The following is a 13,092-nucleotide window of genomic DNA, read 5'->3' as shown; positions in this document are numbered from 1 at the left end:
AAGGAAAGAAGTCTTCAAGGAACCCAGCTGGATAGAGAGTTCAACCCCAGAATGTGTCCAGCTGAGACTTGTGCCTCATTTTGCTACTTCATCCTGCTGTCATTTAGTTGAACTGAATGACCCAATTGTCTTCAGAGTCGAATCTCATGGGCCATTCCACTCATGAATGATTTTCTACATCAGACAATGAAGCCTGATGTCCATCCTGAATTGATTTTTCTTACGCTTCCCCACAAGCCTCCTCATTTCCCGGCCGAAGACACGAGGACGCATTACAGTGCACGTCTTGTTCTCGAAGGGTACAGATTTCACTGAGCACTTTTAAGGAAACTTCCTACCTGTTAAGGTGGTTAAACACTGAAACAAATTGCCTAGGGGGGACTGTGGAATCTCCATTTCTGGAGATATTTAAGAGCAGGTTAGATAGACTCTCCCTAGTCCTCCCAACAGGGATGGTCTAGACAGTACTGGGTCCTGCCGTGAGGGCAGGGGACTGGACTTGATGACCTCTCGAGATCCCTTCCAGTTCTAGCATTCTATGATTCCATGATTCCGTGATTCTAAGATGCAGGAGCCACTTCTGTCTGTGGATCATAAAGACAAGGAAATGCAGTGGCAGAGTTCAGTGGGCGCTCAGGACGGGCATTGCAGGGAGTGCGGCAGGTCAGAACGGAGGTGTGTTGGCCACACTGTAGGGGAAGGCGCAAGAACCTGCCTTCACTCTCCCAGGCTGAAATCTCGGGTTGTTCTTGCCTCTGGTTTACAAACACACTTTGCATTCTACACGAGCCACGTGCTCTCCATCCATTGGCGTTAGATGGTGCAGACAGACAGTCGGAGAGCTGGGTTAAATCAGTTCTTGGCACTGCAGTGTGCGCAAGAAATTCTCACAGGGAGGAACATCTGGAGCTTATTATTCATTAGGAACGAAAGTTGCTGTTCTGTTTGTGGTGGCATCAAGCTGACACAAATCTGAGGGACAATTAATGGCGTGGCAGCGTTTCTTAGGGAATATGATTACTGTCTAGTGTGAAATAAAACCTGGTTGGGCTGCAGTTTACTACACATCTCCAAAGATGCCTTCACTTGTATCAATGGCCGACATGAAAGGGGGCTTTGAAGCAGCACGCAGTAATCTGGATGCCCAGAAGTTAGAATACAGATATACAGTAGCATGCGTGACATGGACCTGATGGCACTTCTAATGAGCAGTGCTTCTTGGAATGTTCTAGTACATCTCGTTTCAATGACCTGTGGTAATGCCAGTTAGCTCTGATACGACTTACAGAAATACTGGCTCAGGCTAAGCTTATGTACTTGTGATACTACATGCTAGACCAACGGTTCTCAAACTTTTTGGGCTCCGGAGCCCTTTACATGTGTGAAAATTTATGCGGAGCCCCAGCGGTCCACTGATTGTATGTGTTGTACCTATCGATGTTTCCAGTTTATCAGCCTCGTGGAGCCCCTGGAGATGTCTCGCCCCTGGGGCTCTGCAGAGCACAGTTTGAGAAACACTGTGCTAGACAGACAGATATTCCAATTCTCAATCTGTTGGACAACAGTTGATCAATGGAGCTTTTGTGCTTGGCCCCTGGAAATGCAACATTAGTTAGCTCTCAAGGAATGATGCTTTTTGCTAATTGCTTCCCCAATGCAGGGACCAGTTACTATTTAGATTCACTGAGCAAACACACCAACCAGCACTACCCTAAACCTGACCTTTGGCAGGCGTTCCTTTTGTGCAAAAACTCACCCAGGTTAAAACATGTCAACTGGATTCAATTGGCTGGCTAGCCAATGCACCTGGAGGACAGAATTAAACTACAGCATGGCCTGGAGAGATTGAGCAGTGTGGGATGCAAGTAATCAGGCGGACAAAAAAGTCACTGGATATTCCTGCACCTGAGGAGATAAAGTAGGGATGTAACCAATAAAGAACCCACCACATTAAAGGGAGGTCATATTTATCGTTGTCTCTTCAACCTGGCTCTACTATTTTATCATGCAGCCAAGAAATATGGTTTTTCCTGAAAAGACATAAAATCTAGAGTGGAAGGGAAACCATGGTACTACTTGTGGACTTTACCTGAAGCAAAGCTAGACAAGTGTTTAAGTGTTTCTGCTGACTGAGACCAGAAAGCCCAGAATCTTGCAGGATCAATCCTAGATTTTTCCCAGATAGCTACAACAAAAACACCCCCTCACCCACCCAATCAGTGCACATTTGTTCATATTATTGTCTTTAAGCTCCTAAATGTGAATATATTGAAGCCATTACAAAGCTACCTCTTTGTTTTGCTTTTCGTCCTAGAGATGAATTCAGATATCCACTCTAGCCTGAGGACACAAAAGAACCCTCTAACAGAGACAGAAGGCAACTCATGTCTAAGAGCAGGTTCATGTGATTGTCTTGACAAAAGAACTATGTGAGGTACAGTCGTAATGAACAAAGGAACTGTAATTTACACACCATGTTGGGCAAGGAATGACTCCATTTATGCATGCTCCCCAGGTGAATTATTACATTCCACTTATATACAACACTAATAATACTTAGAAAAAAATAAATTGCTAACACTTTTTCATGCAGTTTTCCCCCTATGCAACTCCAAAAGTTGATACAAAAGTTGACATAGTTTGAAAAAGGTTTCTGCTAATCAGTGTTGTCCTCAAGTCATCATTGTCAAGTCTCAAGTCGAGTTTCAAGTCCCTAAAGTCACTTTTGAGTCAAGTCCCAAGTTGAGTCTCAAGTCTTAATTTTAAAAATGTTGTCACTTTTGTACAAGCCATCAATATCGGCATTTTGGGACAATTTTTTCACCAAGTCGCTTTAACAAAATTAGCAAGTCTCAAGTTGAGTCTCAAGTCACAAACAATGAACGTGAGTCGAGTCTCAAGTCGAGTCACCTAGCCGACTTAAGTCGGACTCGAGTTCAAGTTGTGGGACTCGAGTCAACAACTCTGCTGCTAATTGTCTCTGCACGTGATGCATTATAAGGCCCAGCTCTCCAGCTGGGATACATCCATAGTGAGACTGCAGAGCAGCATGGGAGATTTATTCCAGCTGGGCATCCCAGCCTAAAAAGGAAAGAACAGGGGGGCTTGAGCCAAAAGAACTACAACTCCCATGAAACACTGCAGCAGCGTTATAATATAGAGAGAAATGTTGGAGTTTCGCTTCCATTTTCCTGATGGAAAACTGACATTTTGCTGAAAAAAATTCCAGCAAAAAATATTGATTCTTGTGGAAATCACCTTTTCTTTTTGGGCAGAAGCAGGGGGAGCCACTGATGGAAAATTCCTCCCCTCCCTATGTGAAAAGTGCACCTCCGGGGTGAATTCTCACCTGCATGCATGGGTGATGAGTCTATGGATGTTCAGGATTTGGAGCCCCCACTGGGAGCCAATCTCCCCCTCTGCCAGGGTTTGCCAACTTTCACACTGTAAATAAGCCCCCTGACTTTTCACAATAAGCCAAAATGCAAAGGCCAAAACAAGCCAGTTCCTAACCATGCCCCCAGCACCCTGTGTGACTACACCCCCCATGGTGCAATCTGGGACTGCAGTGAGCCCACTCTGCACCCCTTAACTTTCTCCCCATGTCCCTGCTTGCCCCTTGCCCCCCAAAAAGAAGCAACAAGCCACACAGGCTACAAGTGGGAAAACTACCCAACATGCATTGCTCATAGGCCAATGAAGTGAAAAACAAGCCCCATTTCTTTGTTTCTGCTGGCGTTTGGGATGCTCCCAGAGGGAGGGGAAAGAGAAGGGATGTTGGGTGGTTGTGGAGAGGAGACAAAGGCAGAGGTGGGTCAGGGCTTGGAGAAGGGGTGCAATGGGGCGGGGCACAGGAGCGGTCAAGCTCCTCCCACCTATGCCTGCATGTGAGCACCCTGATTCTGTGCTGGCTGGCACTTTCAGAAGTGAGATCCACCACTAGAATGACGTCCCTATGAAATGGATTGGCCATGCCATTGCAATTCCCACTTGTGCCTTCCCTCTCCTGCCAGACCTCCTGTATCAGGAGAATTCTGCACTGAGCAGTGTCAAGTGGCCAGCGAGAGAAGGAGAAACTGGTGTGAGTTTGAGTTGATTGGTAAACATGCCTTCAGACACACACATGTAGACACACGGGGGCTACGTCTAGACTGGCATGATTTTCCGGAAATGCTTTTAACGGAAAAGTTTTCCGTTAAAAGCATTTTCGGAACAGAGCGTCTAGATTGGCAGGATGCTTTTCCGCAAAAGCACTTTTTGCGGAAAAGCATCTGTGCCAATCTAGACGCACTTTTCCACAAAAAAGCCCCGATTGCCATTTTCGCAATCGGGGCTTTTTTGCGGAAAACAAATCTGAGCTGTCTACACTGGCCCTTTTGTGCAAAAGTTTTGCACAAAAGGACTTTTGCCCGAACGGGATCAGCATAGTATTTCCGCAAGAACATTGACAATCTTACACAAGATCGTCAGTGCTTTTGCGGAAATTCAAGCGGCCAGTGTAGACAGCTGGCAAGTTTTTCCAGAAAAGCGGCTGATTTTCTGGAAAAACTGGCCAGTCTAGACACAGCCAGGCAGCCAAGCACACACTGTCAGACAAATACAGACCATCTTGAGCTGGTTTGTCAAGTTCTCACCCATCATTTTTGGAGCAAATTGTGCAATTTATTAATAAAGCATCAATTGCAAGAGTTTGCCATGTGTCAGCACTGCTGTCCCCACTTTCAGATCTCCATTATGCACAGTTCTGCCCAGCCTTCCAGACAAAGACACAGTCAGATTTTGGACTCCTCAGTCTCCTACAAGAGCTGACTAGGTTTGCTTTGAAAAGAGAGCACGCTCATGCCAGTCAGAGTCCATAGAAACCTCCAGAGCAGCCCTAATGCATTGTGGTGAACGTCTCTGGATACACACACACCCCTTACATGTGCCTCACTGCTTCATGGCAAACACTCCAAGATCAATGCCTTTATACACGATTCATCCTGGACCAGGGGTGAATGACAAGAGAAGTTTGTAGCTTGACAGGGCATCTGCCTTGCATTGGCCTAAGAAGGGTTCAATCCAGGCTGGGACTGTGGAGCAAACAGCTGCAGCAGATACAGCCAATTAGGGCCCAGCTGTATAAGTATGGGTGAACTCACTCACTCACTCTTGCTCCAGCTGTGGAGTAGGATTAGGAGGGACTTTGCTGCTAGGGAAGCTGGTGACTTTCTGGGGCTGGGTTGGAGAGCTCTATCTAGGCAAGTTGGGGAAAGGGAGGCAGAGCTAGGGAAGCTCTGCCAGGCAAACTCCCAGGCTGCAAGGCCTGAGGGTACTAGGGCTGCAGAGGGAGCAGCCAGGGCAGAAGGTAGCTGTTCCTAATTGCTAATGAGTGGCTATTTCAAACTGCAGTCTGCACTGGGGGCAGGGGCTAGTTGATGACTGGCAGTGAGTTGCTGAGACAAGGTGGGCTTAGGGGGTTGGGGGCTCCCTGAGGAGGAGAAGAATTTAGAGTGGGGGGGGGGGTCATTGCTGCAGGGCAGTACCCAGAGGGGAGGCACTGCAGTTCAGGAGGGATGTGGGTCCTAATGTAAAAGTGTCAGAACTATAAACACATAAACAGGGAATAGCAGGCTTGACACCAGGCACAAGGGGGTGCTTTAGGGCTGAATTGGACTATTCCCAGAGTGTCCAGCAGGAGGTGCTGCAGCAGTGAGTCACACCCTGTTGCCCACAGCAGTGTATATTTGTGCTGTGCTACTCCAGCCTGGCCATTTGAATTGTAAGCCACTTCCCAGACAAATTGCCAGGCAAAGTTTTGAGATCCTTAGCAGCTGATCCCAATGAGCAATTAGCATTGTCCTTTTCTTTGCTATCATGCTCCCTCAGATTCTGGTCATGTGATACTGTCTACCTCATTTCACTGGATAGGAACATGTTGCGCCCCCCCCCCCCACCCAGGCAGAAGTTTAGAAATGAAGGGAATCCTTCCCAAACGGTTACACAGGTGTTTGTCACCTAGCTCCTATTGACTTTGGCAGATGTGCTGCTTTGAACATGGCAGTTCAAAGTAATTTTTGCTCCACATATGGAGGTAGCTGAGTCAGCCACCAACTGGTTAATAGGACCCCCAAAGCTAAAACTTCAGTCGTATCTTCTACTTTCTCATCAAGCCATTTCAACTTACTACAGTAGCAGGAAATAGCTGAGGGTGGATTTATAAGCTTTCTTTTGAAGGGGCCAGTGTGTAAATGGGTTTCAGATAGATGAGGTTGCTTTAAAAAACCCACAACCAAAAAGAGACCTCCAAGGAAGTTTTCTTGAAGGGAGTGGGGAGACAAAGGAAGAGACAGCACTAAAGCATATATATCCTCATCTTCCAAAGCTACCTGATCTGCAAATGGCTGCTTGTGTTTAAAAAGCAACTGCATGTAGCCGAAGAAGAAAAGTCACTTGATTAAGAAGACCAATTAAAGTTTGGCATGGGGTGTGCTTTACGCAGACGGCTTTAGAGCTGTAGACTCTCAAGACGTTTTCTCGAGACTTATTTGTTTCTTTTCTGATATGGCAGAAGTTCTGTGAACTCTCACGCTGTTCTGCTAAGGTAGAATACAGCAGAATTCCATGTGAGCGTTCTCACTGAAATAATCTGTTGTTTTTCTCTTCCTGTCTTCCCATCCTGGACTAGTTGGGGGCCAAAGCCAGTGTAAAATAAAACTTGACAAGAGCAAACCGAAACGTATGCTATTTCTAAATAGAAAATAACAGGCTTGAATTCCAGTTTGCATCTTCCTCTAGACAGGAGTTAAATTAAAAACACATGGAAACATTCAGATCCACACAGAGAGCAAGAAATCCTTCTTGTTTATGAATACATACAGCTCACAATTGTGACTGGCTGTCCAAGGAGGAGAACCCACTGATCTCTGTTGCTCTCCCATCACCATTATTCTTCATGTTGGCATACCGGCCTCCCCACAAATGTCAAGACAAATAGAGCAAGCTCAGTTCAAAAGCTTGGATGCTGTAGCTCTGGAAGTTTGGGAAAATTCAAGTTCTGATCTGAACTTTGCAGTGAGGCATCCATTCAGCCCGCATGCAACATTGTCACTTAAAAAGCAGACTTCAGGCTATTTAGAAGGGAATATCTCCCTCCACTTCTTTCTTTTCTTTGTTCCTTGTAAACCCATGGGGCAAGATTTGCAAAAACAAGTGTCCACAAGTTAGAGCTTGGAATCTGTATTTCTGTAACTAAATAAATCAAGTCAAGACGAGTTTCAAGAGTCCTAAGTACATGCCACCTCCCATCAACTTAGTATGGAACCCCCCAGTGCCCTCAATAAAATACAGCGAAACTATGCGTGTGAGTTTCAAATGTAACTGACCTCAGTGTGCCAAAGTTGTGTGTGGGTAGGGGAAAGGATGGGAAATCACTATGGACTTAACAAGACAATTGCCTCTGAGATTATTTGAGACTGGAGAGGAGGACAGAAGCCACCCTGGAAAACCTCAGGGCGAGTAGGCGGCCAAGGAGAGAAAAAGATGAGAGAGGTATTTAGATTTATATGGGGCTGTTCGGGAACCTTTTTTGGTGACTGTCAAGATCCATTCACACCTAATAACACTGAAACAAACATTAAGGCCTCCCTTCACGAGCATTGTGTAATTTAAGGACTGTACATTCACTCAGGTGGGGTTACAGGGCTCCTTTTTCTTGAGCCTTAGTAGCCGCAATTAGCCCATGGATTCGCAAGACCCTAGCAGGACTTAATGTACAACAAAATGGGTGTGGGGATCAAGCAGAGTTTCTACATTCATAACTAGGGCCCTACCAAATTCATGGTCCATGTTGGTCAATTTCATGCTCACGGGATTTTTAAAATAGAAAATTCCATTATTTCAGCTTTTTAAATCTGAAATTTCACAGTGTTGTAGGGGTCCCGACTGAAATAGAAGTTGGGGGTTTGGAAGGTTATAGTATATGTATGGGGGGAGGTGCAGTACTGCTACTCTTATTCTGTGCTGCTGCTGACAGTGGTGCTGCTTTCAGAGCTGGGCAGCTGGAGGGTGGTGGCTGCTGACGGGAAGCCCAGCTCTGAAGACCGAGCCACTGCCAGCAGCAGGGCAGAAGGAAGGATGGCAGGGTTCCAGCCATCCCCTCCAGCTACCCATCTCTGAAGGCAGTGCAGAAGTAAGGGCAGCAATATCAGGACCCCCAATTGGAGAATCTGTAGTCTCCCCCAGGAGGTTGATATAATGTAGGGTGAAAGCACATAAAAGACCAGATTTCACAGTCTGTGATGCATTTTTCATGAATTTGGTAGGGCCAGTGCTTTTTTTTTGTGATGGTACTACCCAGTATGCAGCACCAGTACCTCCAGATGCAGTACCGGCACCTGCAGTCAGAGTTTACCTGGCAAGAACAGAGCATACTGGCACCTCTGTATGCAAATGCCAGATAGTCAGCTGGGCCTTATGTCTTAAAGGGTCCGCGTCTCTTAAAAGGGCAATGCTGGCCCCAGTCCCACTTTTATTTTTTTTTTTTGCTCAACAACTTTTCCCTTGGAGTACCAGCACCTAGGTAGGTCCCTATTCTGAGTGAATGCAGCAAGCCCAGAAGTGTTGGGGCTATGAACTGCCAAGCCTAGAAGTGTCAGGCTGCAGCCCTGACACACATTAAATCCTGTGCCCAAGGAACTCTTTGTTACCAGAGTAACCCAGCTTGTTCACTTGCAGCATGAGCCTTGTTCACTTGCAGCATGAGCCTTGTTCACTTGCAGCATGTTTGGCGCTGGGCACTCTAGCCACAACCCAGCAAAAAATTTTAACTGCTGCTTACGTGCAAGTGGAAATCTTCATGCGCTTCAGTAAAATGGAGCATGTGCCTGAGGGCTTTGCTGAATGAACACCCAAGGGCTCAGCGCCTTCCTGGATTAAGCCTTGCACTATGAATCTGGCCCAGCAGACTGTGCTTAACTTTGAGTTCTCGGAGACTATTCCCATGCTTAAAGTTAAACCCAAGGTTAAGAGCTTTGCCAGGTTAAAGCTTTGGCCCACCAGGAAATGAAAGTGGAAAGAGACAACAAAACTGGCTTTGGTTTTTTTTTCCCCCAATAAAACTTCTGGTAAATTCCCTTTATTTAAAATCTGCACATATATAAATGTTCTTTTCAATTCTGTGACGTTGCACCCTTGCAATCTTGCTAACCAGAGTAATCAAGTAGCATCTGAAATGAGTTATTTGGGATTCTGTACTTACAGGCTACATCTACATTGTGTATTGTTGAGCAAGAAGATATGCAAATGAGGTGCAGCGATGAATATTGCCATGCCTCATTTGCATACCTAATGAGCCGCTATTTTTGCGCAAGGGGCTTTTGCGCAAGAAGGAGCAGTCTACACTGCTCCTTCTTGCACAAAAAACCCCTCTTGAGCAAGAGCCGTTCTGCCTGAAAATAAGAGGCAAAATGGCTCTTGTACAAAAGGCCCTTGCACAAAATAGTGGCACATTGGTGGCGATATTCATCGCCGTGACTCATTTGCATATCTTCTTGCGCAACAATGCGCAGTGTAGACATAGCCACAGTGTCTGCACGTGTCCAAATGCACATGGCACACCAAATGTACGAGAGAGAGAGAGAGAGCGCACAGATGGGGGGGAAGACGGTGCAAGGAAGGGGAGAGAAAAGAGCATCTGAGAAAGCAGCATGTGCTTAAATCAAGGGACAAAAATGGAGAAAAAGGAATGAGGAAGCCTGAGAAAGAGATGAGAAAAGATGGCTGTGGCAGACGCGGGTGGGTGGGGGCTAGAGACGAGAAGACAGATCCGATCCCCAGTAAGAGCTGTGAAGTGAAAGTCTACTAAGGATTAGTTCTTTCCCACATTCCCACTTTACAGGACTTGAACTCAGTCCGGGAGAAAACCACAGGCTCTATGCCTGCTCCAACTGGGTCTTTTCCAAGAGCTGGCTGAAAAGTGCTAAGGTGGGATCCTGGAGATCCGGAACAGTGGGCCCGGAGCATCAGCTGCATAGGCAAAAAGCAGCTCCCAGCACAGACATGCCCTACTCAGTTCTCAGAGGCTCAGCTAGAAGAGTTTCTACCTCTGGACCATGGAGCATTGGCTTTGGTAACGTGAAGAACACACGGAGTGAAACCAAAAGGCTCGGTGTGGGCTTCACAACGTGGGCAAGTTCTTGCTAGTGAGAACTAGAGGCCTGGGCTGGCAGAGGTAACAGCCACACTGTATTCATCTCAGGAGTTCCCGTCTAGTTTGCATGGTTCAGGTGTTTGAGCCATGCCCATCACCATGGTATCGGAGCACCTTCTAAAGCTGTGGTTCTCAAAGTGTGGTCCATGGACCACTAGTGGTCTGTGACTGTCTTCCAGGTGGGCCACAGGCTTGGGTCTCACCCCACACCTCCAGCCAGCTTCCCAATGCAGGGGGCAGGGTGAGCCTCACATGCCAGATCTGACTCGCAGGGGAAGGAAGTGGTTCTGTGAACTGCCCATCCCCCTTCTCTTCTGGGGGGAACAGCAATGCAGGAAACTTCTCAACTGGAGGCTTCACCTGCTGCTCCCATTGGCTGGAATCATGGCCAGTGGGAGCAGTGCTTAGGAGTGGCAGGAGGCACAGAACCAGGTAAGTACCCCTCATGCCTCTCATGCCCAGACCCTGTAGCTCCATCCCCTTCACACACATCCCTCCCAAAATCCCACACTCCCACCCCACTCCTCCACCCAACCTCCGACCCAGACCCTACCACTCTGAAGCCTGCTCCTACACCCTACCTCCGAGCAACATGCCACACCACCGCCCCCTCCTGCACCCATTTTGTCATTATGGGTGGTTGGCCGGTGGTCTGCAGAAAGGTCTGTGTTGAGCGGGGTGGGCTGCAGGCCAAAAAGTTTGAGATCTACTATTCTAAAAGTAAATTCAACGACATAATGAGCTTGGGTTGCACACAATTCCTTCCGTGTTTGCATGTGTTTTATTTATTGCTATGTTTTAAGTTGAGGGGCTTTCTGCTGTTATTTGTGAAGACAAGGGCAAAGAAATGCAAAGAGATGACCTTTGGGGTAGTTCTTAATCCCTGAGGAACTGGAATTCCACAGCCTTGGACAAACCCCCAAGAGAGAAGCAGCAGATTTATACCTGCCTGGGCAAAGCTCACTTGATTTCCTGCCCATCATCTCAGTAACTATCCAGTCGTTCTCAGTCATCCCTCTATACAGACATGACTCTCCGCCAGAAGAGCCGTGGTTAGTGCTGTTAAGAGGAGAGCAGTGCAAATTCAAGCCAACAACTGTACAAGTGTGATAAACATTGGTGTTGAGTATTCTACCAGGGAATGAGGCACTAAAAGACTCACCTTGTTCTTCTCTTCATTCATTGTTTGCTCTCGATTTCCCAGGAAAGGGGGCCTGTCAAAGAGATGGACTGCTTAGGAAGACAAGTTCCGCTAAGAAGTGTAACCAATGCCCTTTTAATTACCAAGACTTAACATGGCTGAAGGGCGTTAACCCATCCACCTGCTAAAAATGAGGCTCTTTTAAGCTTGTTTGTAAAGGCAGCAGTCAAACGGTCCCAAATTTTCCATAACTTTTTTTAAGCAGCCAATGGTTTTTTGATGAAACAGAAATGTCTTTGCGGGGGAGGGGAAAGAAGAGGGGGTCAGTTCTGGCTGAAAATTCTGTTTTCAGTCTTTGGAAATGTGCATATTTTTGTCAAAAGGTTTGACAATGTGAAATTTTTTTCTCCCCTTTTCACCACATTTCTTGAGAGTAAAAGGATAGGAATTATTTCCCAACCAACTGTGAGAGGGAGTTGAAGTCATCCCTGATACAAATTCCTTGTCTCTTCTAGATGGATTTCTCTCCCCCTCTGAGAGAAATTTGCCTCTCGCAGTTTGTTGTCTATTTGAAAGGGACGTTGCTGCTTCCTTTTTCAACTCATGATTAGGAAGCGTTTGCAGTAGGTTTAACCTGATTAGTCTGTAGGTTGGGAAGCCAGGTAGGGACTAGTCAGTGAAACTAGTAGCTTTGGTGCACCCAAGATCTCCCTCACCACCCTTTCCCCCTCCCTGCCCCATCTATCCCACCATTTGCCCATAGGTAACATAAGGGTATAAAAAGCATAAGTACTTTTTGACCAGTCCCCTAGGACTTATCACATCACCGAGAGGTCAATGTACGCGAGAGGCTGGAAACTCCTGCAGAATGTTTCCTTTCCTGGGGTGCTACTGAGTCCAGTTAGTCTTCCTGCACCAGGGGGAGTGGGAGATGAGTGCAGCCATCCCATTGGTTCCCTCTTAAGCCCCAGTGTATGGATTCCAGAAGTGTTCCCCCACTCCCAAACTGATGCGGGGCCTTGCCCCTTTTCATTGAGTGGGACTGCAATGTCCAGGCTTGAGTCTGACCCCAAGTGTTTCTGTTTTTCTTAGCTAAGCCAAACTAGTCCAGCCCAACCCTAGACCGTGAGACTGATCAAAACACTTAAGTGTTTGTTTAACTTAAGCAGGTGAATGATCTCAATAGGTCTATTGCAAGAGAAAACACTATACTCATCAGAAACACATAGAAACCCCAACCTAGACTGAACCTCCCTAAATTAAACCACAGTGAGTGGTAATTCCTCATAAGTTTACAGTTTAAGATGACAAGGTAAGAAAGGAAATTGATAAGTAAAGTGACTTGCCAAAGCTCACATAGGCAGTCAGTAGCAGAGCTGGGAATAGAATCCAGATCTATTGACTCTCCACCCACCTCCCCATCCATGCTGCCGCCTTCAAATTAAACCCAGGCTCTGCTGAATCAGGGTGTAATGGTTATGATTCAATAAAAAAAGTGGGACTCAATGTGTCACAGCTGAACACACCACAACATTTTTTCACCATAAGAGAAACTTGAAAAATCTGCCTTACGAGAAATTAAAACCAAGTCGGGAAAAGACACTCGCTGTAGCAGAGAGAGGATTTTCCGTGCAGTAGCTATCTGCTGTTCCTCTGCTGCTTAAACTCCCAAGGGATGTGGGAAAATAGTAACAGCACAAGCTTGGCCTCTGTGTTTTAGCTCAGCAGGGAGCCTCCTTAATCTGGGAGGAAGCTGGAGGAC

This window comes from Pelodiscus sinensis, chromosome 11, assembly GCF_052426305.1.
Source record: "Pelodiscus sinensis isolate ZL-2025 chromosome 11, ASM5242630v1, whole genome shotgun sequence".
Classification (NCBI taxonomy): Eukaryota; Metazoa; Chordata; order Testudines; family Trionychidae; genus Pelodiscus; species Pelodiscus sinensis.
The sequence above is the reverse complement of the archived record's forward strand: the minus strand, read 5'-3'. Positions refer to the sequence as shown.